Here is a 24,189-nt window from a genome sequence, read left to right on the forward strand (position 1 = left end):
ACTGAATAATAAGGTAGAGAATGACTCCTCTTCTATGCAATGAATAAGTATTACATTTTACATCTATTTCTCATGATGTGGTTTTACAGTAAACTGCTATTAGCGTTATGAAGCCCAAGTCATCTGAAGCTTTGCCAGTGGAGCAAGTGATTGACTTGCAGTCAGTGTTAACGGGTTCTGCATGTCTGGTTTGTGCCTCACTCCTCCCATACTGCTGCACAGTGCACGGCTGTAATTGGAGTCAGATATACACAGAGAGCTATAGTTTGTTGACAAAGTGGATGAATGAGTGGGATGAACTCCAGCCCAAGCGCTGACATTATCCACAACCAGCAGAGGAACAGGACGCTCAGTGCAGCACTCACCAGAGACTAATGACTAGGCTCTATTTAATGCACCTAAGCAGCCACTCTCATTGTATTTCTTCCATTCTGGGAAATATTGGAGTGGATTTATTAGGCGTGACTGCACTTTCTGTAATGCCATAGCACACACACTGCTTCATTTAGTGCTGCTGATCATCTCTTGCAAGTGGACCGGATGACTGCAGGCAGATTTCTTATCTAGAAACAACTTTCATCTCCCTGGAACTCACTTCGTTTTCTGCAGAGATAATAGGTAAAGTGTTTTTCTACATTTCTTTACTAGAGAGGCTGAAAGGGTTTCGCATTACTACACTTGGCTGATGTCAAATATTGGGTGTTTTATAATAGATATAGATACTCTGCACTCTATATGCAGTACTTTTTTTATTATTATTATTATTTAGTACTTAAGGATTTGTTTGATAATGCACATTATTTGACATAAAGGTTATATGTAAAATCCAGATCTGCTTCACATTACAAAACCACAAAAAAGCAGTGAGATTACTGTATGTGATGCAGTGTTTAAATATGAATTAAATTGGTAAATGTGACAGCAATGTCTTTTATAAGCTGTGCTACTGTATGTTTAAATGCACTGTATATAGTTTTATTGTATTCCATTTAGTTATAAAAATGTTTTACCAGGAAGAAATACATTGAGAGTTACCTCTCGTTTTCAAGTATGTCCTGGGCACAGAGTTAAAATGACAAATACATGCTTACAAAGAAATGGTTACAAATACACAGTTACATTAAGTGAAAATGGTTATATAGCACATTATATACAAGACATTGCATGCACAGTTAAAGATACTATATATTATAGGCGTATATATCAGTTACAGACCAGATTAAATGTGAGACAGCTTTAGTTTTGAAAGAACTTAGACTGGTGGCAGCAGTGAGAGTCTCCGGTGGACTGTTCTAGGTGTGGGGTGCATGTGTCAAGACATTTGATGCCAAAGTATATTGATATTGCATTGGAAACTGCATGGCGTGATATCAAGTGACAGTCATTAATTATTTGTCCATGGTATTTTGCACTGCAGATTTTTATGGGTATTTATTTGAAACAGTACTTAGTTGGTGCTTGTTGCGAAATGTCTAGCCTGAATGAATTGGTGCTGGCACTGTGTCTCCTCCAGTTCCTGGCAGTAGCTGTTCACTCTGTGCTGAGTCCTGAGTTTAGCATTTTTCTACTCGCTGTACAGTCTCCTCCTGTAACTTTGGTGTGTTAGTTCCACTAAATTACCAGCCAACTTTCTCAAATATTGTACAGAACTAGACTAGTGGAGTGGATAGGTGTAAGTGACACCTTTCCCAGAGTCCTTTTAGACAGCAAAAAGCCCTTATTGTAGTGCTGTATTTTCAAAATGAAAAGTCTTGAGCAAATAAAATGTGTATGAAAGAGGGGGTACCGATAACATCCCTTTTCAATTACATTTTTTTAAGTCAGTTGTAGTGTTTTTGTGGTATCACCATGTTAGAGGGGATTCATAACTTCTAATTTAGTGGCAAATGTATGTCAAAAAGGTATTTGGATACATAAGAAAACATATGAAGTGGAAGATTCACTAACCTCAGACCTCTGTTTCGGGGTATTCCACCGCAGTCTCGTGTTAACTGCCATTCAAGTCAATGGGGGGATTCATAAAGGTCCGATAATCGGTATGAAATGCCATTCAAGTCCATATCACTTGAAGCCGATTGAGCTCTGATAACCATTATCAGAGCTTTGCTAACACCCCCCATCGGCAGTTAACGTGGGATCATGCTGTGATACCCGGTATCAAAGCTTAGGGGATCATTACTGATGTGTCCAAAGAGGAAATTATGGTAATGTCATACTCTAGCGCCTGATTTATATCATCACTCTGACTTTCCATGTGCTACATTACACATGAAGAAAAGACCTATGAGGTGTTAAAAACGATATTCTCTGTTATTTCATAAACAAAGATTGCTCATTGTAGTCCAGTGATAGGTATCACAACCTACATTAAATCTACACTAGGACAATTATATTATATGTCTGTCACTGTTTAATACTTTTTAAAAACTGACATGCTCCTGGTTGGCTACAATCCACCTTAATGCAACGCATAGTCATCTTTAATGGGTGCAAACATGTTATGGAATTTTAGGAGGATACTGAAGGATGCAGAGGTTTTGACATTTTAATTTGTATAACTAGTTGGTTCATTTAAAACCATACACATTTACATTACTCTGCAGTTCCCATCTGCAAAAAGAACAATTTTTGCAGCCTATAGCTGCTGCTGTGACTTCTCACTGATCTTTACCTCCCCAACTCTGCATACCCCCATTATAACCAAGAGACATCTGTGGATATAATGGCAGAGCTCTTTTTACACTCATAGAATGAAGCAATAGCAAAATGCTATGATTTATCCTTTAGTGATTTGAAGAAACATGTTGACAAATGTGGACTTGTCTGTAATATATACCTGACTTTAAACAATGCATGTAATTTGAAATATAACAGAGCGGCCTCCTTTCATGTACATGTGAGTGATGTTGCATTTAGTAATTGTGTTCTTCCCCATACTGTATGTAGCAATAGCCCCCACCTGCATTTCAGCTAAACTACAGTTCTGCTTTTGGAAACATTTGTGGTCTAAAAAGGTATTTTCTCATGTGTAAGTCCATGTTACGAAGTACTTGGTGTTACTGTTTCTATTGAATTTTCAATAATTTCTCAATGTATTAGGAATAACTTACATCACATCTTTCATTTTTGGGGTACATCATATTGTTTTTCTATTTTGAACGGGCATCTTTACAGCCCCTGTCAGTATACTGTGATACTTCATGCTGCCTTCACACACCGACCGGCCTTAACAAACAGCAATTGTTCCTTGTGGTGGAATTTTGCACTAACTTCTGAAGAATTTACACTTGTATGTGTCGTAAATTTGAGTTTGAAATGTTTAGAGAAAAAAAGTCTGCAGAAGCTTTGGAGTGAATTTAGTAAGATAAAGAAAGTCATCCACATGTCAATGTTCCTCCTCTGTCTTCATCTCTCCCTAGAGCAGTTTCAGACCATAAAATGCACAATCATAGTGGTGACTCTTTAAAAAAAAGCAATACCACTGCAACTAATTTGCCTGCAAATGTTTATGAATACCGTGAATATGAATAACTATGAATACCATATGTCAATAAAATATCACTGGTGGTACAGCCAAGGGAAATTAAACCATTGTACATTCAGTCCTGTGCGCAAAGTCAACTGTTGCAGAGCTGCAAGAAGTATTCCCTGTCTAAGGGATAATGGGGAAAGGCAGGTTTGTGCCCTGCCAAGATGTGAATGTGCTCACAGGGGGTATTTTTATTTGCTATGCGCAAACTAGCGGGCGTGCCCCCCGGGGGGGGGCAAGACTTTTCGGGGGGGGGGGGGGCTTGTTTACAGAGGCCCCACGCTGAGAGCGCGAGGCCTCTGTAAACTTACTTACCCACTCCAGTCACACGTCTCTATGACAATGCGGCGTCAAATGACGCCCGTTGCCATAGAGACGTGACATCAAATGACGCCGCGGGTCACGTGACAACGCAGCGTCATTTGACGCACCATTAGAGGCGAGGGGGGCGCGACCGAGGAGAAAAGGTAGGGAAGACAGGGTGTTTGCGCACCGCTGGTCTAAGAGCTAAATTCTATATACTCCGAAGCAGCGTTTCGGGACATTAGAGTATACATAATTGACTCCTAGATCTCCTAAGGTTATTGGACCCTATAGGAAAATTGAACCCTACAGTGTCCCTAGTATATCTTAATATAGAGCTAGTTAATTTGTATTATTTATACTACCATTTATTTAATCCCTTTACTAATGTAGGGATTTACACAGTAATGGCATTTAAAACTTTGAATGCCCACTTGGCAGTGATCATGTCAACTTTTGAAATTGTTTATGGTTATTATATGTTTTAATGCTCTAAAGCACTTAATTGATTTTAATGTTCAATAGATTTATTGTGTGTTCTAGGCTGGAATTAGTGGGGCACAGATTGTTCATTTAATTTCAAATACATATGCAGTTTACCAGTCTAATTTGCTATTCAATTTTAGAATATAGTGCTTTTGTTGTGGTAAATATGATTCATTCTTTTGAGAAAAACATTTCTGAGAAAGCTGTTCAAAACAATTTCCTAGAACCTTCTACTGTCATTGCAGACGACATCATATTGCTGAGTCTTTTACTACATTTCAAAAGGGCACTCAAATGTTGGTAAATCCTACAACTGTTGTGAATTATAATACTTAATGAACTACTCCGCCACACATACCTATGTACTCTGCGATCAGAAAGAATGGGATCCCTTTTACTTTTTGTCATATCTTGCAGTAAAATCACTACATTTAAATGAAAATGTGAGTAATTCTAGGTCTGTCACAGTACTGTAGATTATTACATTTAAGAATTATTTGGCAATCTAATCTTATACATACCATATTTTCCCGATTATAGGGCGACCCTGAATATAAGGTGACCCCCTAATTTCAGTAATAGCGGGAAAGAAAAAAGTTTACACACACACATACATATAAACACAAAACACTCTGTTTCTCTCTGTGTTTGTCTCTCTGTCTCTGTTTCTCTGTCTCTCTCTCTGTCTGTCTATCTCTGTGCTGTCTCTGTGCTGTCTCTGTGCTGTCTCTCTCTTTCTCTCTGTTTCTCTCTCTCTCTCTCTCTCTCTCTCTCTCTCTCTCTCTCTCTCTCTGTGTCTGTCTCTCTCTCACTCTGTATCACTCTCTGAGTGTCTCTCTCTGTATCTCTCTCTGAGTGTCTCTGTGTCTGTCTCTCTCCATTTGAGCTTCCTGCCACAAGCAACATGGCTTTTTCAGGCCCCATGGTGGAGCTTCCTCAGTTTTACCCTCTTACCTCATACAACCAACTGTTGATTGGCTTGCAAAGTGGGTGGGGACCGATTTATAAGGCGAGCATGTACTTTTCAACTTAACTTTATTGGGAAAAAAAATGTTGCCTTATAATCGGGAAAAACCGGTGTTCTTAGAAATTGGTGACGACATGATGACTTCATCAAGTGCACATAAAATGTTTCCTGATAAAGGATGGTCGCTAGGATGACTGAAAAAATGAATACAGTATGTATAGTATACGAGAGAGAGCAACTGAACCAACAAGTATCGATTATTTAATCGGACAGTGGCATTCTCATCTTCGAGAGTGTGTTTCAGCAGTAGGACGGCATTTGGAACCCGCCCTTTGAACTCAAACTTTATAGTAATCTTAGTGTTTCAAATTAGATTCCCTACAAAGGGAAAACTATTTTGTCGATTAATGAACATGAACCTGTCCCAGTGTATCTGTGTCACGCTGTGCTCACCACAAACAAGGTGGGACCACGGTGCTGAGGTGGGAAAGGATATTATGCCACCCATAGCCACGGGGATGCGTCTGGAGTGTAGAGTAAGTCGGAATAGCCGGGTTGGGGTTGGAGAGATACGGGTCGTCGTTATACTTGCCGGGGTCAGAGGAGGAGAGGTACGGAACATTGCAGGTACTATTAGCCTGGTCCAGGATTGGAAAGAGTAGAGTTGTCATGGTCCGTTTGCCGAGGTCAGGGTTGGAGAGAGCAGAATGGTCATTTGTCCGGATGCCGTGGTCAGGTTTGGAGAAGAGCGGATGGTCGTGGAAAGCTGGGTCGGTACACAGGAAGTTAGCAGCAAGGCAAGACAGGACAAAAAAGTGGAGGCAGAGAAGAGGGGAGTTCAATGCAACTAGAACTATGCTCAGCCAAAGCACTAGTGGCACAGCTGAGCATATGTAGGTGAGAGCGTCCAATAGGAAAATTGCAGCGTGGAGGTGTGTGCAAAGCGAGGCTGTGATAGGATGTAGGGTAACAAGGCTTAGGTGAGCTACCTCGGATAGACCCTGTGTGCGTTGTTCGTGCCCCCCATCCTCGCGAAGGGAAGGCTTTAAGGGTCTGGTGCGGGTACGCGCGTGCCTAAAGCAAGATGGCCACCGGGAGGGACCGGCGGGGCCCATGGAGGCAGGAGCTGGTCTTGGGAGAGCACTGCCACCGGAGCGGGTGAGCGGGGAGTGCGCCGAGGGTGGCGTGGCTCCCCGAACCTTACAATCTGATACTTGTTGACATAATACAGTTACATCATTTTAATTACCATCTGTTAATTGTCTACATTGTGCTTCATATATAGTGTTAATCTACATAACAGACCTACAAGTGTGCAAATTTTCATGGGGATTGAGCGAGAAATATATCAAATATGATGAAAAATTTATGTGGTCCCCTTTTTGTGAATATGGTGTATATTTAATCTCTTAATCAAGCAGCCAAAAATGAATAAAGTAGAACATATACGACTGACTAAGTCATGTGGTGTAACATATTACATTGTTTGAAAATAGGAATAATGGCCATAAAGTTTCGCACTGAACAGTACAAGATTATTACACCCAAATGTAACATGTGATGTGATGCAATCTTTAGTAATAACACAATTGTAACATACCAATAGCACTGTAAAAAATACCAATGTGTAGGAATGTTTACTGCATTTTTGGCTTTGGCAGTAGTTTTATTTTCCATTTGGGACATGTGAGTTATTCTAAAGCAGACCTTGCAATCTTTTACAAAAATCTCTTGTTTTAAGGATAATACCGCTGGTTGCAAACCCCTGAAAACTTCCTATAGAACTCAACTGAATGTACTGTATCTGTCTTCAATAGAATGGACCACATATATACTAGTTGTACTATACTATGCCATAAACCCCCTTGTTTATGGTTATGCTTGGGCTGTAAAGTGTTCCACAGTTAGTGTCTTGTTGCATAGCACCACTTAGTAAATAAGGGACCTTTACTTTTGATATTTTATTTTGAAAAGATGATTTTGGGACTGTTGTCTTCCAATAAGCCGTTTTAAGCTTTGAACCTACTACATTTTTTCCATATCCTGTAATACTCGAGTGATATTACTTGTATTTTTTTTTTTTAATTTTTGTTATGGAAATAAATAGCTGACATTTCTTTCATAGGAAGGAGGGACTCTGCTGCCAAGTAATTGAATTACTATATTTTGATTAATAAGGGAGGCAGTGCTCTAGTAGCCCTGTTGGTTATGGAGAAGTATAGTTTTATTGCTATGTGTGATGCCTTTTCATGGAGAACTTAATAGTAGTTTCCCTTACCGTATTGTTGCTGAATTATAATTACGTAATTCATGTCATACATATTTTAATGTTTAAGAATTTTTTTTACTGCTAAGGAAATATTACATTTATCTTTAAGTGAATGATACAGATTAAAGAGAGAAAAGGTGATGCACACAGACACACAATTTGGTACATCTCACTCGCGTCATGTTACCCATGCTCCTCCTTCTGACACTTATCACAACACAAGCTTATGCACTTGGGGCAAAAATGAATTGAAGACCAAAATACACTAACACTAACAGGCACCAACATTGCCTTTGTACATGAACCCAAATGGCATTTTTTGTATTAAACATATCTATTTATTTATTTTATATTAAGCTCTGGGTAATTGTTGCATTTATTAAATCTATCCATAACCTTTTCACAGAACATGTGTTGATTACAAGGGATCATTTGATTTATTCTGTATTATACTACAAGAATAAGTTTGAACACAGGAGAGACTGACCAGAGGGGATTCATGCCGGAGAGAGATAAAACAAAGGCAATGGAGACAGTGGGATGTCCATGAAAGACAGATAAGACTTTAAATGAGTGGGTATAAAACGTAAGGACAACGACTTAATGGTTTTGGCATGGGATGGAAGGCACACAGTTGAAAATCTAGGTGGAGATACCAATTACACTGGAGACATGCAAGATAAGTTAACAATTATGTACATGGCATGTGCAGAGCAATTGTTCAAAATAATAAGGCTCTTAACATAAATATAATTGACACATTTACTGCTGGAGAGGACTCCCTCCAGCAATAAGGGGTTATATAACAAAAGTAATTTCTACTGCAATACTCAGGAAGCATACAGTTCAGTTTGTTATCTGGTACTCCCTTTAATTGTTCTTTGTATAGACTATTTAGTTACTAGGGAATGAAAGCATGTAAAACTGAAATATAGTAATAGAAAATTACTATAATAAGTAAACTTAGGCCGCGCCTATCGTACCGTCGACGGCGACACCACGGGTGACATCACCAGTCGCCGTCGCCACAGGCGAAAGTTATATCTTGCCGGGCGTCGTCGTCGCTGATTTCCGGCCATTTTATTGGTTCAAGGGCCGTCACATGAGGCGACAGCCCTTGAAAAATCAAATTTTGCCAGCTACCAGTTTTCGCGACAGCGGCGTCACTCAGTCACTCCGTCGCATTGTCGCCGTTGCGCTTACTATAAGCGCCCGCGGCGGCAATGCATTTGTTTTCGGGTGACGTTGCGTCGTCGTCACCGGCACTAAAAGCGCGGCCTTACACATTTTTGGCAAGCATAGCAACAAAGATGTTATCCCAGATTGGCTTAAAGGTAAAAAAAAGGATCCTCTAGTTTTAGTTTCAAGAAAATGTAATTTTGTGATCCATTTTATATGATAGGAGATGTGCCAATGGAACACATCACACATTACAGCTGTAACAAAAAAATATATTCTAATAAGCAAGAGAGATTCACATCTAAAAAGTGGGCTCTAGGATCTATGTATACTTTATTTTTCTATTTTCATATTTTCGTTAAAATAAAATGTGTCACAACTTTCAAAGATTGACAGTTTCTGGTCTGCAATCACCTTAATGAACCAAGTACCGGTTTTCTTCTCTGCACAGAGAACCAAACCCTACAGTATATGCAAGTAGTGAAAACAGATATCACATGAGGAGTATTGAAGCTTCAAAAGATTTAAATTAATAACAGTCTATGCAGGCTCCAGAATTGATATCAACTGACATATTAGCTCACGGAGACACAAAGGGAAAGAGGGATCACAAAGAGAATACATTTTAAAAGCTCACCAGACCACAAGTAGTTTTGGTGAACAGTTTGATAGGCTTCTCCTCTACATGCTACAATTCTGGTTACTTGACATTATACAGAGCTTGAGAGAATTGAAAGAAAGAACTATAAGCCATATTGACTAAGCAGCATTCTGCCATGAGCCACCTTCTCTCATGAGCTAGAACAGGGGTGCGCAAACTGGGGGGCGTGAGATTTTACATGGGGGTGCTGTGGTTACATAGGCCCCGCATTCTTCCCAAAGTCATTTAAATTAAATGCCGGGGAGAGCGCAAGCCCTCTGTTATTCTCTTACCTTGGCTTCGGGCGACGTGTTGCCATGGCAATGCGGCATCATATCACGCCCGGGGTCACGTGATGTGACATCACATGACCCCGTGGTGTCATTTGACATTGGAACAAAGGTAAGAGGGGGGCGCGAGCAGTGGGGGAGAGTAAGCAGGGGAGTGCAGCACCAAAGATTTGCGCACACATGACCACTTACAGTCCTTTCAAGTCAATGTCTTCCAGCACTGAAAGGTGTTTTCTGGAAGAAGACTGCTTAGTTAATATAAAACAGTGTAGCAGGGTCACCCCTGACTACTAATCTGCGCTTCTCCTGGCAGTAAGTCCTGGTATAAGCAGGCCTTGCCAGTAGTTATAATGGGGGTTTTCCCTTCACCTTTGGTGCTGCTCTTGAGTGACAGCATGGGGTGGTACATCGTTGTAGCTTTGACAATGGGGTGCCCGCCTTCTGGCTGTACTTAAGGGCAGGACCGCCCTAAAGTTAGTTGTATTGTATTGTATGTCTTTATTTATATAGCGCCATTAATGTACATAGCGCTTCACAGTAGTAATATACGTGGTATTCAAATAAATAACAGATAATATAAATAACAGATCATGGTAATAAGTGCTCTAGACATAAAAGTAACATTAAGGAAGAGGAGTCCCTGCCCCGAGGAGCTTACAGTCTAATTGGTAGGTAGGGAGAACGTACAGAGACAGTAGGAGGGAGTTCTGGTAAGTGCGTCTGCAGGGGGCCAAGCTTTACGTATCATGTGTTCAGAATATCCACAGTGCTATTCATATGCTTCTTTAAGCAAATGTATCTTAAGGTGGGTCTTAAAGGTTGATATAGAGGGTGCTAGTCGGGTACTGAGGGGAAGGGCATTCCAGAGGTGTGGGGCAGTCAGTGAAAAAGGTTTAAGGCGGGAGAGGGCTTTAGATACAAAGGGAGTAGAAAGAAGACATCCTTGAGAAGAACGCAAGAGTCTGGATGGTGCATAATGATAAATTAGGGCTGAGATGTAAGGAGGGGCAGAAGAGTGTAAAGCTTTAAAAGTGAGGAGAAGAATGAAGTGTGAGATGCGGGATTTGATCGGAAGCCAGGAGAGGGATTTCATGAGGGGAGATGCTGAGACAGATCTAGGAAAGAGTAGAGTGATTCTGGCATCAGCATTTAGGATAGATTGTAGGGGAGACAGGTTAGAGGCAGGAAGGCCGGACAGCAGGAGGTTACAGTAATCAAGACGGGAGAGAATGAGGGCTTGAGTCAGAGTTTTAGCAGTCGAGCAACAGAAGAAAGGGCGTATCTTTGTTATATTGCGGAGGAAAAAGCGAATTTGAATGTGAGGGGCGAAAGTGAGAGAGGAGTCGAGTGTGACCCCTAGGCAGCGTGCTTGGGCTACTGGGTGAATGATCGTAGTTCCAACAGTAATGTGGAAGGAGGTAGTAGAGCCAGGTTTGGGAGGAATTATGAGGAGTTCTGTTTTAGCCATGTTGAGTTTAAGTCGGCAGAGGGCCATCCAGGATGATATAGCAGAGAGACATTCAGAAACTTGGGTTTGTACAGCAGGTGTAAGGTGTAGAAAAGTAAATTTGTGTGTCGTCAGCAAAGAGGTGATATTTAAACCCAAAAGATGTTATTAGGTCACCTAGAGAGAGTGTGTACAGAGAAAAGAGAAGAGGTCCCAGGACAGAGCCCTGGGGTACCACCATAGAGAGATCAATAGAGGAGGAGGTGTTAGCAGAAGAGGCACTGAAAGTACGATGGGAGAGGTAGGATGAGATCCAGGATAGAGCTTTGTTCCGAATACCAAGAGTATGGAGAATGTGAAGGAGAAGAGGGTGGTCCACGGTGTCAAATGCTGCAGAGAGGTCGAGTAATATGAGCAGAGTGTAATGATCTCTGTCTTTGGCAACATGGAGGTCATCAGTTGTTGTTCCATTCCTCTGAGGAAGGCAGGTCACATGACTGGGAGCCTGATATTGGAGCCTACTCATGTGGTCTTTCCTATGGGGAGGAGGGAGTGTGGACCTATACCTCTGCCTCAGCTAGGGAGGTGGGGAAGAGATAGGATAGCTGAGGGTGCCCTTGGCCTGTAGTGATGATGTAGGGACCATCTCCAGTGAGAGCTGATCTAAGGAGACTGTATCCAGCAGAAGACTGTTGCGTAGCTGTTGTGTTACTGCAAAGTGTGTAGTAATAAACCGTTCCTGTTTGCAATATACCTCCGGCCTGGTGTGTGATCGAACTGGGGGGAGAGGTACAAGTTCTAACGTGAGAGATCATCAACATATCCCTGGAGCCTACAGCAGATGGATGCGCTGCACTGTTAAGTATTATGTGGGGTATGCACCCCAGAAGCCTGTTCCTGTGTCCCAAAGTCATCGCGGATGCACCACACACCCTGTAATGGCCCCTATCTGCGATTGGGGGGAGAGGAAAGGGGGGGAGAAACACTGTTACACCTATATCCCCTTATCGGCTCCATAAAGTAATAATCTCAAGCATTGATCACTTTTTCAATTTAGCAGAGCCATGCAGGTCGGTAGACGGGTTAACCCGGATTTAGGACAAAGGCACTGATTTGGGTCCAGAGCCAGCAACTTACTGGGGTGATCAGTTCTGGAAGTTTGAGAACAGGGTGACTGAGGAGTGGGGGAGGGCATCTGACCGGGTGACTGAGGAGTGGGGGAGGGCATCTGACCGGGTGACTGACAAAACGAGTGAGGGGGGAGGTCTAACCAAGCTGCTGAGGAGCAGGGAGGTGGGTGTTAGACCAGTGGCTGAGGAGCGTGTGGGGAGTGTCAGACCAGGTGGTTGGTGACAGAATGTGTGGCTGTGGAGTCGTTGAGGAGTGTCAGACCAGATGGCTGTGGAGTGGGTAGCGAGTGTCAGACTAGGCAAGGGGTGGGGAAGGTGTGTTTTGACCAGGAGGTTGAGGAGTGGTGGGGAGGGGCCTGGGTTGTTAAGGATCTGGGGCAGTTGAGAAACTGGGCCCCACAGTCAGCTGGGCCATGGATGCTATCTGGGAGAGGGAAGGTAGCCATGCGGTATACATGGGGAGGGAGCAGAAGACGTATGGGGCTTGAGAGAGTAGCTAGCAGGTTTGTTGAGGGCCTGAAGGGAACATGAGGGAAGCTGGGGTAGCAGAGCCGGTACCTTATATCTGCTGCCCCAACACTGCCTCCTGTCATGTTCTGTACGTGGCACCCAATAATGGAGCATCCTGCACCCGGTAATGTCCCATGCTCCTCCCTATCTGCCACGCTCTTAACCAATGAGAGGGGTGATTCTGGAGGCTATGAGGAGTGGGCTTGCCCACAACTGCTGTTACAGGGCCCGGAGGAGGAAGGGGACACTGGCCTGCGGTCGACCAGAGAGCCGATTTCCCCTCCGCCATTGGGTTAGCTCTCCCCCCTCGTCGGCAGCCCTGGAGCCATGGCATAATTTATGCCACCAGATGGCATCTGTGCAGAATCGTAATGACACCAGTAGAGCTGAAGGTAGCTCAGATACTGCTAATGCTACTTATTTTCCAATAGACACTCAGTATAGTAAATGGCAGTTCAGCATTGTTTTACTTTCCTGCTGATATATGAAGGCAGTAATTGAACATATGATGACAATTGATTTGGCTTGAGTCTACTGATGGTTGTTCGGGTATATGGTATGAAGCTTTAACGGACAGATAACATCATGTAGATGCATAATAATTAAATATACAAAAGAGGAAAACGTGGTTAAAAATCAGCAAGTCATGCATTTATATCATTGTATGCAATTCCTAGGAAAACTTTTGGCAAATGTTATAGCTGAGATGGCTATTCTTAAAATCTTCATCGGTGCATTCACTTTGCAGGACAATACTACACTCCCTCAGTATGTGGAGAATCCACTTATTATGAGTTTCAGATTTTAAATGATACATCATATTTACATAAATAAATTATACATAATGATATATAATGTAATATCAATATTATTATTGATTATAAATGAATATGCCTTAATTGTTTGTGGAAGTTCACTCACCAGTTTCCTCTTGCCATCCACTTATTCCTGTTTTACTGAGATGCACAATCAAAAAGGACGGCAGATAATGGGGGTAGCAATCTGTAAGACCTACAGTGATTGACACACACACACACAATGTTGTACAAATGAGTCCATGGAAATAAAATATTAGACCATCAATCGAAGAGTGCAATGCATCATATTACAACCATATACTTTTTAATCCTTATCCTGATCAAATCTATGAGCAATCTGAAGATGTACTGTAATACAATGACTGTGCTAAAAATGTCACTGTAGCATCATAGTTGCCACAGCCAAAATAAACACTGTAACATCCTGTTGATTTGACATTTGTTGCTAATTTCACACATTATGCATTTTCCTACTTGCACAGCTGCCCAGAGGGAACATCACTAAGAATGGTATCCAATATTAACGGAGCTACCTGTTTTATTTAAGATATCTGTCCCAAAATACTCTATGGTATTCTTATACCTTGTTCTAAACAGTAACAACAATTTACTGTATATACGTTTAGGATTCCCTCATCTAAACGTGTGTGTGTGTGTATATATATATATATATATATATATATATATATATATATATATATATATATATATATATGCTTGCTTCATTCATTGTAACATCGCCGGAAGAAGAGATCAGTGTATCTCGAAAGCTCGCACAAATAAAAGCATTTCGTTAGCCACAGAACGGTATCATCTATTTATTTTTTGATTATTGAAGCTCGGCTAACACGGTACTGATACCTCTACATGTATATATATATATATATATATGGAAGTGCTGTGTGCTGGGTGATAATGGTGAAAGGCGGGGTTGCAGACCTGCCTAAGACATGCAGATGAGCATACAGTTGTATTTACATTGCATATTTGCTTTGCTGTGGAGGGTTTTTGTCACTTTTTTTTACTCACCACACCTTAACTCAGTATTATGGTAGGCTCCATTCTTTAGCTTCTTTACATACCCAGTTAAGCAACCCCACACTGATGAGACCCATTAAGGTCGAAACAGCTGTCTGTGGGTGGGTTTTCTGGGTATGCACCTTAACCCTGGCTGTGCTCAAAGCTGTGACCATGCAGCAAACTTAAGCCTATAGGGAACCATGTTAAAAATGGTTTTTGAAGCAAAAAGTGGCACTGTGTGTTCATTTGCATGTCATTTCCCAGAATCCCTTGCTGCAGTGGAAGTGCTGTGTGCTGGGTGATAATGGTGAAAGGCGGGGTTGCAGACCTGCCTAAGACATGCAGATGAGCATACAGTTGTATTTACATTTTTATATATATATATATATATATATATATATATATATATATATATATATATAAATATATGTGTGTGTGTGTGTGTGTGTGTATATGTATATATAATAATAAAAGAATGAGAAGTGCATGCCACACAGTGTAAACTAGTCAGAACAATTTAATGATACAGGTAAAAACCTTGAGGTAATGTGCAGATAATTTAGATACAGTCTCGTGGTTCCTGGTTCTGCCGTGAGAATTGCTCGAACACCTATTATCCTTGTGAGTGCACATTAACTCAAGGTTTTTTCCTGGATCATTACATTTTTTTACTATTTTACGCTATGTGGCGTGGGCTTCTCATTCTTTTCTTGTAGATCTTTTTTGTATGTGGTTCATTCTGTCAGAAGCTGCGAAACAACGCCATAGCAATAATCCTACTGAACACTTACGTTTGTGGACATTTTTCTCACAAAGAACACGTTTTGCTTTGAAATCGGGCTCTCAGATCTGCCATCGCTCCTCAACTGATTGAGCCCCAATTTAAGGCCGGTAAAGCTGGAGGGAGAGCTTTTTCAAGAACCGCACCCAAGAATTTGGAAAAAGCTCCCTGCTGCTTTAAGAAATCAGGTAGCTTTACTTCCATTCAGAAAGGAATTAAAAACCTTCCTTTTTAAACAAAACATTGCAAACAGCCACTAATACCCCACCAGCCAGCTTTCCTGCTCCTGTTCCTGTTTTCTGCCCTTTGCTGGTCTTCCTCGTCGTTCCCTTAAATGTTTTCTTTTGGTACTGGAGGTCCTGGTCATAAGTCTGGGATGGTCATCCTCCATAAGTTCCTACACGCTCTCTAGTATTACATTTCTTGGTGAGTTGCGTTCGAAAAAAATTGAAAGAAATATATTTGATACATTTTTTAACTGTTTTATGTGGTATTTATATTGCGCATGAGTCACTTGCACTTTAATTATTGCCATTTATTGATCTTTTATTAATATTTTTTTCAACTTTTTCTATATAAGAATATCTGGTTAGTGCTACTATATATATCATTTTTTTTTTTTCATTTGAACACGAGAATTGAATTTCAATTGCTACTAACAGTTATTCAGAATACGTAAACAAATAGGATGCAATCAGATTTTCTTTATATAATCGCAAATTTTCCATCCAAACTCACCTAGTCATTTGTTTTAACCGCTGGCTAATCCACGGCTCCACTTACCTGCCCAGCCAACACTTACCAATCGATCAGTTAAGCTACAACAAAGCCCTACCAAGCAATTTGTAAATCCTGCCAAGTGCTAACCGACAAAACCTGAAACGATCAACAAAAAAGGTGGCCCAAGAAGGGGGTTGATGGGATCTGACCACAACATTATGTCACTTTATTTGGCTAATTGCCAAGGCTATTATTCTGCCAACAGTCCATGGGGTTTATGCAGAGAACATTTGTTTTAATGTACTGCAACGTTTCATGTTTCCTGCTGCATCATATATTACAAACTTGTTGTTCAAGTGTCTTACATGTTGGGAATATTGCTAAAAAGGAGGTTTATGCGACCTCAGACCGGGTGGATTTTCAATGTAGAAAAAAAGAGTGATTCATAGTAGTGTTTAGTTTGATACTGTATAGCTCATTCTAATATGTGTCATGTACAGTACCTCGTCCCAAATGCCTCCTAAAATCATGAGATGACACTAATTGCAGCAAAGTGCCACGATACACAGATTACGGGCATCATTTTACATTTTGGGACAGGGACCTCCTTCCCATTGCCTCAGTATGTCTTGACATACACATGTATTCTTTGGTCACACAATGTTATTGTCCTCTCTCCCATATTGTACAGCGCTGTGGAATTAGTTGGCGCCATGCAAACAAATTGTAGTAGCAGTAGTTAGGTGCTTAAGTGCCACTTTTGTGTGGTGTGCCCATTGCAATATTGTACCTTAAAGAATTACCCCATACATTTCAAAAAGAAAATGGCAGCGATCATTTTGCGCTGAAATGGGCTTAAATGGGCAGTGTGGTCTAGGATGCAATAAGGCCTACACTATTGTGAAAACATGCGAGAAGCATACATATTTTTCACAAGATAAAATGAATGACACTCACTTTATGGGCCCTTTCTACGGAAGTTAATTATATTGCCAGGTTTTTTTTACCATCTTTGTTGGACCATAATAGTTAGTCCCCCGCCCGCCCTTCCCCCCCCCCACACCTCCCCAGATTTTGTAGCACATGGTTCTTAGCTGTTTTGGGTTTTTTATGTTTCAACACCTTTAAATCAATAGAATATATATTTGTTTAGGTTTACAATATGACTCTACTAGGCATTTGTCCAGGAAGCCACTGGTTTAGGAGATAGTAAGGTTAAAAAAAACTGCTGCCTTCATTTACAAATACATTGCAGCAGGAGCATTCACTCTTCAACTTTTACCTGAATAAGGGGGGGGAAGGTCTCGCGATCAAGGGAACCCCAGGTACAACAGCGGTGAGCATGTTCACGATAGGGTTCCAGTTGGCAATCTTTGGTGAGCAATATGGGCACTGGGAGAAGACCTTACAGCTTTCTATTGGTGACTCCAATTGCCATTTTTGTAGTACGCAGCCATATTTGTCATTTTTTTGTGTCAGAACCAGCACACAAAAAACGACATATATCTTTGGAAACCAGAATATAAGATCTTAATGGCTGTTCCATTGCACCAGCTTCTGCAGAGCAATCATTTTTACAGGTATGTAATCCCTAACAGATCCTAGATATCTAGTTCTTTCAGGGCTACTGTAATGTGGTGATTAGACAATAATGTAACTTCTGAAGGGTAAAGTACAGATCTTGTCAAGCTGTATCAAAAAGTAAGTAAGGGTGGCTTACAGCCTGACATATGTTACTCAAGTACACGTTGGTGTTTATTTTCGGTTGTCTAGTGGTTTTACAAAATATAGTAATTAACTAGTCTCATCCATTCTGTAAATATATGAAAGTAGAAATATAGCTAGATTTACAGTTTACAAAACCATTTTAATAATACAAGCAAGGTTCAGTGGAAAATAAACAATATGGACAAATTAACATATATAAAAGGTAAGAACAGGTGATGTACTGTACCTGTATTCTTGCTACACCTCTGACTTCTTGTAGGTAATAAATCCAGTTCAAGCATGGGCAGTTTTGTCTGAGCAGGCTCACTTGAGATGCCCAAACTTGACCGTTTTGTTTCCCCTATGTTTCCATCAAACTTTTGAAAATGGGAAAACATTGAATTGAACTTTTAAACCTAAAAGTTTCAGTTGAAATTGATAAAGTCAGAGCGAAATTTGACATTTTATGTTTTCCCCAGAGGAATCTACCCTAAAATATGGATCTCTCACACTCTCTACTGCTCTCTCCCAAACCCATACTGTATTTCAAACTGTGTAGAGATTTTTACCTTTTTTTTTTTGAAGTTTGAGAAAAAGGGTCAATCTTCACTTAAACAATAAATTTGCACATCTATAATGCTAACCCGGACCAGGCAGTTTCCTGGGGGAATGCTTTGTAAACAGGACCCCATCCTGAGTCCATCAAGGGACACCAACTTTCCAGGAACATGAGTGTCCCCTGCGTCCCTAATAGGGAATAATAATATCTCTTTAACATGCCCATGGCAGTGTAGTTGCTGCTGTACAATGTATAATGGAGTGCAGCCTACAGAATGTTCAGCAGCAGTTACACCATAATATTAGCCCTCTGTCTCTAGCAATATGTTTGCTGTGCTTAATTGATATAAAGGACAACTTAAGCCAGGTTATTCTCCATCTACAACATCCATCTCATGTTCTAGTGTCTACTCTGGGAGTTCATATGATTGATGGATACAAGGCTGACAAAGTTAAGTCAGCATCATATTTTTCCAGGGGCTACATTGCTGATGTCTGTTTCTTCCTTTTACATTATTTCAAATTCCAATCTACCTGAGATTAACATTTTGCTGATTAGTTCATGTAGTTTGCATTATAGTATTTCTACTGTCATATTATGTGCTGCAGATTACTTTAGTCATTTTTTAAGTGCAAAACTGTAGTTACATTATGGGTAGAGCCTAAAGGTGCAATAAGGGGTTTTACATTTTAGCACCACCTGGTAAATATTGGCTTTAGAGTCTATTAATTTTGTTTTATTGCTAATTACAAATATGCCAAAACCATGCTTTTCAAAATCATGAATAGTCAGTTCCTTTTAAACATTTGCTTTGTTTCCACAGGATATTAAGTAATAACAACTTTCAGTAAAGAACTGCGGAAATAAAGAAGTTTATGATCTAAAATATTATAGTATAATCCATGCTTATTTATGACGTTATAGGTCTGTAGGTATAAATAACTTGGTCAATTACTTGCCATTGGATATGAATTAGATTATATTACAGACTTTCTGAAACACAATACAGAATCCAAACTTTTTGGCAAGTACACGCATCAAGTACAAGTAATCGGTGATCAATGTGTAACGGTTTAGGGGTCACAATATTTTTTTTTGTATTACTATCTCGGAGATTACCAGTACATTTTATTTACATACCCAGGGTGGACAAAAATATAAATAAACGTATCTGCCATTCTGAGTTTTTAGAAGCCAAAACTTGGTAAAAAAAAGGGGGGGGGTGGGGGGGTGTTGTGTGACAGTCACCCTTTCCCCCTACATCGGTGGTTTTGTGTACAGATACTCACACTATCTGTGACACACACACACACTGACTCCTCTCCCGCTGCCATAAGTTGAGTTGCACTGGAAGCGGAGGCTGGGCATATTCATGGAGCCCTGCTCATCTGCTCCCTCCCCGACATGCGCCAAGCTCCCCCCCCCCTCCCCAGTGCTTTGCCCCTTTAAATTATGATAGGATGTGCTGACGCCAAACTCGGCGGTGACTGACAGGTTAATCCACACTGCAACTCGGGCGCCAGCAGGAAATGTTTAGGCTCCTGGGAGTTTTCATCCCCTGATTGTATATGACATATTTCTTATTTAAAAGTGGATTTATGTCAAGGTAAACTGTTAACAAGCCTTATTTACAGTACACTTTAGATGACACAGTACATAGTCTGATTTTGGGCCCTTTTTTATCTCCATAACTTGCTGCGGTCACATAATTTTGTCGTAACAACAAAAAAAAACAAGCCTGCTTCCTTATCTGTCATCTCCTCTGCAATGTGCCAGAGGAGATTGCACCTAGTTTTCAGGTGGCACATAAACTCTTGTTCTGACTTGTTACAGCAAAGGATTAACAGATTAATACTTTAGCATTACTGCATCCAGCCCCACACATTTTACTATAATTACTTCAGCACATTTTCCTCTACACCCATCTGTGTCTGTGAAACCTTCTCAAGGGTCAGTCCCATTTGTATATATATTTTATATACTTCGCCATAACACATTTGGTTTGTTACAAGATATCATGAACAAAATGAGAGTATAAATCCAGGTGTCGGCGCTTGTGGTCCAAGGCAGCATGCCCACACCGGGGGCCCCCCTCCTGTGGTGTCATGATAACGTGATGGTGTGATAGGAAGGCTGCTCTGCATAAGGTAAGAGCCCCCTCCTCCCCGGGCATACACATGCACCTCCCCCCCACTATCTCTTACCACACACAGATACACACCCTCCTCCCCCTACCCCTTCCGCTATCTCTTACCACACACACCTCCCCCCACTACCTCTTACCACGCACACACAACCTACCCCACTCACCCCTGCTGTCTCTTACCACACACAGACACCCTACCCCACTTCCCCCTGCTATCTCTTACCATACACACACACATCCTCCGCCACTTCCCCCGCTATTTCTTACCACACACACACACACACACACTCTCCCCCACTTCCCACCTCTCTTACCTTACCACACACACACACACACATCCTCCCCCACTTCCCCCTGCTATCTCTTACCACAAACACACACATCCTCCCCCACCTACCCCCAGTTTCTCTTACCACAAACACACACACACACACACACATCCTCCTTGCTATCTCTTACCAAACACACATATACCCTCCCCCACTTCCCCCTTCTATCTCTTTTAACACACACACTCTCCCCCACCTCCCTCGCTATCTATTACAACACACACACCCTCCCCCACTTTCACCCACCATCTCTTACTACACACACACCCTCCCCCACTTTCCGTGTGCCTAACTTGGAGGGGGCAGTGGTGCATACTTGCGCCGGTTCCCCCCAACTGTATACTCTCTCCTGTGGGGCGGAATTTGGATCCGGACGCTGACAGGGGGAGGGAGCACGGGGCCCCCGAAGGTGCAGTGCCCAAGGCAACCGCCTTGTTCGCTTTGCCCTAATGCCGGCCTCCCTCAATGCATACTGGAATTCAAACAGAGTCTTCAAAAGTGATAGCTGGGGGTGGGAAAGTAGCAAATCCAGGGAAACTAGAGGAGGAATAAGAGACGTTACTCTGACTCACCAACATTTTGCACATAAACAAAGATGTACCACTGTAGTACCTCTACTCATATTGAATGGAGGTACTTCCAAGCTATTCCTATGAGTCGCTCCATACAGCTTCCTACATACACGGCACTTTTGTCAAATAGTTACTGGTCTTACAGGACCCCAAATCATGTCATGCACATGCTAAATAGGTGCACTGGGAGAGTATGCTTATCTACTGTTGTTTTAGAGCAGGGGTGGCCAGCTCCACTCCTCAAGAGGTACTAACAGGTCAGGTTTTCAGGATATCCCTGCTTCAACAGAGGTGGCTCCATCAGTGGATCCACCTTTGACTGAGCCACTGATTGAGCCACCTGTGCTGAAGCAAGGATGTCCTGAAAACCTGACCTGTTAGTAGCTCTTGAGGACTGGCGTTGGCCACACCAGTCTTAGAGTTTCGAAAACTACATGCATGATTTCTCTGTAATCTAGCATTAGATATTATGGCAGGGATACTGATATTTACATTATTTTCTTGGGTGGCTTTGCTTGGTAAGTATCTAAATGAGTGAGATAACATGATTCCGTGAAGTGTGTACATAACCACCCACAGTAAATGTTTAATCTTTTGCAATGTAATATCTATAACTAATACATGATTTGCACTTTCACCGGCAAAATGAATCGCTCTTTGTTAAAATGACGCAATATTACACAAGAAAAAGCTTTCAATATCTGCAAGGAAATACATTGTAAAGAGAGCTCCCATGTTAGTAGGGCACACTGAAATGTAATACCCTAAAACATAAACTAAAACAAAAACATAATTCATTCCTGCTAGGGAACAATCATTATTTAAAGGAATCATAGTTTAAGTTACTTAAATTATACAAAAATGACATGTAAGTTGGTGTATCCCAGGAAAGGGAAATGTATACTATACATCACCTATAGCCAAGGCTGGTCCAGATATCTTTCTACCTTTCCTGTCACGTAAGTTCTAGTAAGATACAGACAATGACAGGCTATCCTATGGGGGTTTCCCCCTCATCATGCTGACTTCCTGAGTGACAGGAGAGGAGGTGACATTAGTGTATTAAAGTAAAACAATTTAATAGGACTGGGCAGGTGTAAAAATGATCACTCACAAGCGACGCTAGGAACAGGCGGTTTTTGAGACAATCTCAATCTCCGTCTCAGCAGGGGATTCCACGCGGTTGCTGCTGTGCTAGCGATGGTACATGCTCAGCGATGTGGCGATTAGACACACAAATGGCACCCTACGTGTTTTGTCCGAATGACTTCATCAGGGGTTCCTGATTAAGTATTTCTGACCAAACGCGTAGGGTGCTTTTCCATCAGCATGACATTATTCATTCTATTTATTAGAGCTCTAGGGGTGGGGGGCTGACTTCAACTGAAACTTTAGGTAAAACTGATAAAAAAATGGTAACAGTCTGTTGCACCGATAAACACCAAATTCAAATCTGTGTCAATTGTTTGTATTAATAGCACTAATAAACACATATTTTTTAAATACAATGAAAACACTGCAACAACAACAAAAATAATCACTGATTTTACAAAACATTATAGGCTAAAGCAGTAAAATTCAGGGCATTATTAAAAACCCTGCTCTCTGATTGGTTAAAATTCCAGGCATTATCCACAGTAATGCCCTGAATTTCAGCAGCTTGCAAAATGCAGTTTTCAATCTGTTTATTTCCAGCCAATCAGCTTTCAGAACAGCTGAGAAAGGGCAGGGGATTGGTTTGAATTAAGTAAAAGCTCTGAGAAATGGCAGGGGATTGGTCAAAATGTATCAGCCACGGTTTGACTCCTCCCCTCCCGAGCTGACGGAGATTTCCTGAGCAGATTCAGTTGAATTGGGGGGGGGGGGGGGTGGGAGAGAGACTGCAAAGAAGTAAGTGTGTTGTGTATAGAGGTGCAGTGTTGTGTGTGTGTGGGGGTGGGGGGGAGTATAGGTGCTGTGTTGTATTGTGTGTAGAACTGGGGGGAGAGTGCAAAGTTTAGTAAGTGGTTCCATTTTTGATTGTGGCTGCAGTGTGTGTTGTGCTGTTGTATGTGTAGCAGCAGTTTGTGTGAGTGTAGAGCTGATGTGTGTGTGTGTGTGTGTGTGTGTGTATAGAGCTAGTGTGTGTGTGTGTGTGTGTGTGTGTGTGTGTGTGTGTCTGTATAGAGCTCCAGTGTGTGTGTGTGTCAGTAGCAGTGTTTATGGGTGTAGTATGTGTGTGTAGCAGCAGAGTTTGTGTGTGTGTAGAGCTGCTGTGTGTAGAGGTGCTGTGTAGTGAGTGTAGAGGAGGTGCTGTGTTGTATGTCTAGAGCTCCAGTGTGTGTGTCTGTGTGTGTAGAGGCACTGTGTTGTGTGTGGTGTGGTGTGCTGTTTTGTGTGTGTGTGTGTAGCAGCAGTTTGTGTGTGAGCTGCTGTGTGTGTGTGTGTGTGCACACAGAGGGGGCGCAGTGTGTGGATATAGATATCTGCAGTGTAAGAGTATATAGAGGTGGTTTCATGTATTTACCATTTTATTTTAATAAAACAAATCTATTTAACTATACAAAAGTGTCTATTATTTATTAAATAAGCCTACATTTAGCCTATTATAATAATAATCCCCTCAGAACAGGGCATTACTGGACAATAATGCCCTGGCTGGATTAAAGTCCCTCGGCTTCGCCTCGGGCTTTCAACTCTTCCAGCCAGGGCATTATTGGCCAGTAATGCCCTGTTCTTCAGGGATTATTACTTAAATAAACACCAAAAAACAGAATCCCTCCATATACCGGGATCTGGTTTTATCCA

General features: G+C 41.5%; 1 protein-coding gene across 1 annotated transcript in view; it reads left to right on the top strand.

The window, feature by feature from the left end:
- The first annotated feature begins 240 nt into the window (after positions 1–240).
- Positions 241–24,189, top strand: part of SEMA3D (semaphorin 3D) — a 197,546-nt gene continuing 173,597 nt past the window's right edge. Inside the window, exon 1 of the mRNA XM_075599553.1 lies at positions 241–618. The gene's annotated coding sequence lies outside the window, so the exon portion shown is untranslated. The remainder of the gene's footprint in view (positions 619–24,189) is intronic.

The sequence above is a fragment of the Ascaphus truei genome, chromosome 5 (genome assembly GCF_040206685.1).
Source record: "Ascaphus truei isolate aAscTru1 chromosome 5, aAscTru1.hap1, whole genome shotgun sequence".
NCBI lineage: Eukaryota > Metazoa > Chordata > Amphibia > Anura > Ascaphidae > Ascaphus > Ascaphus truei.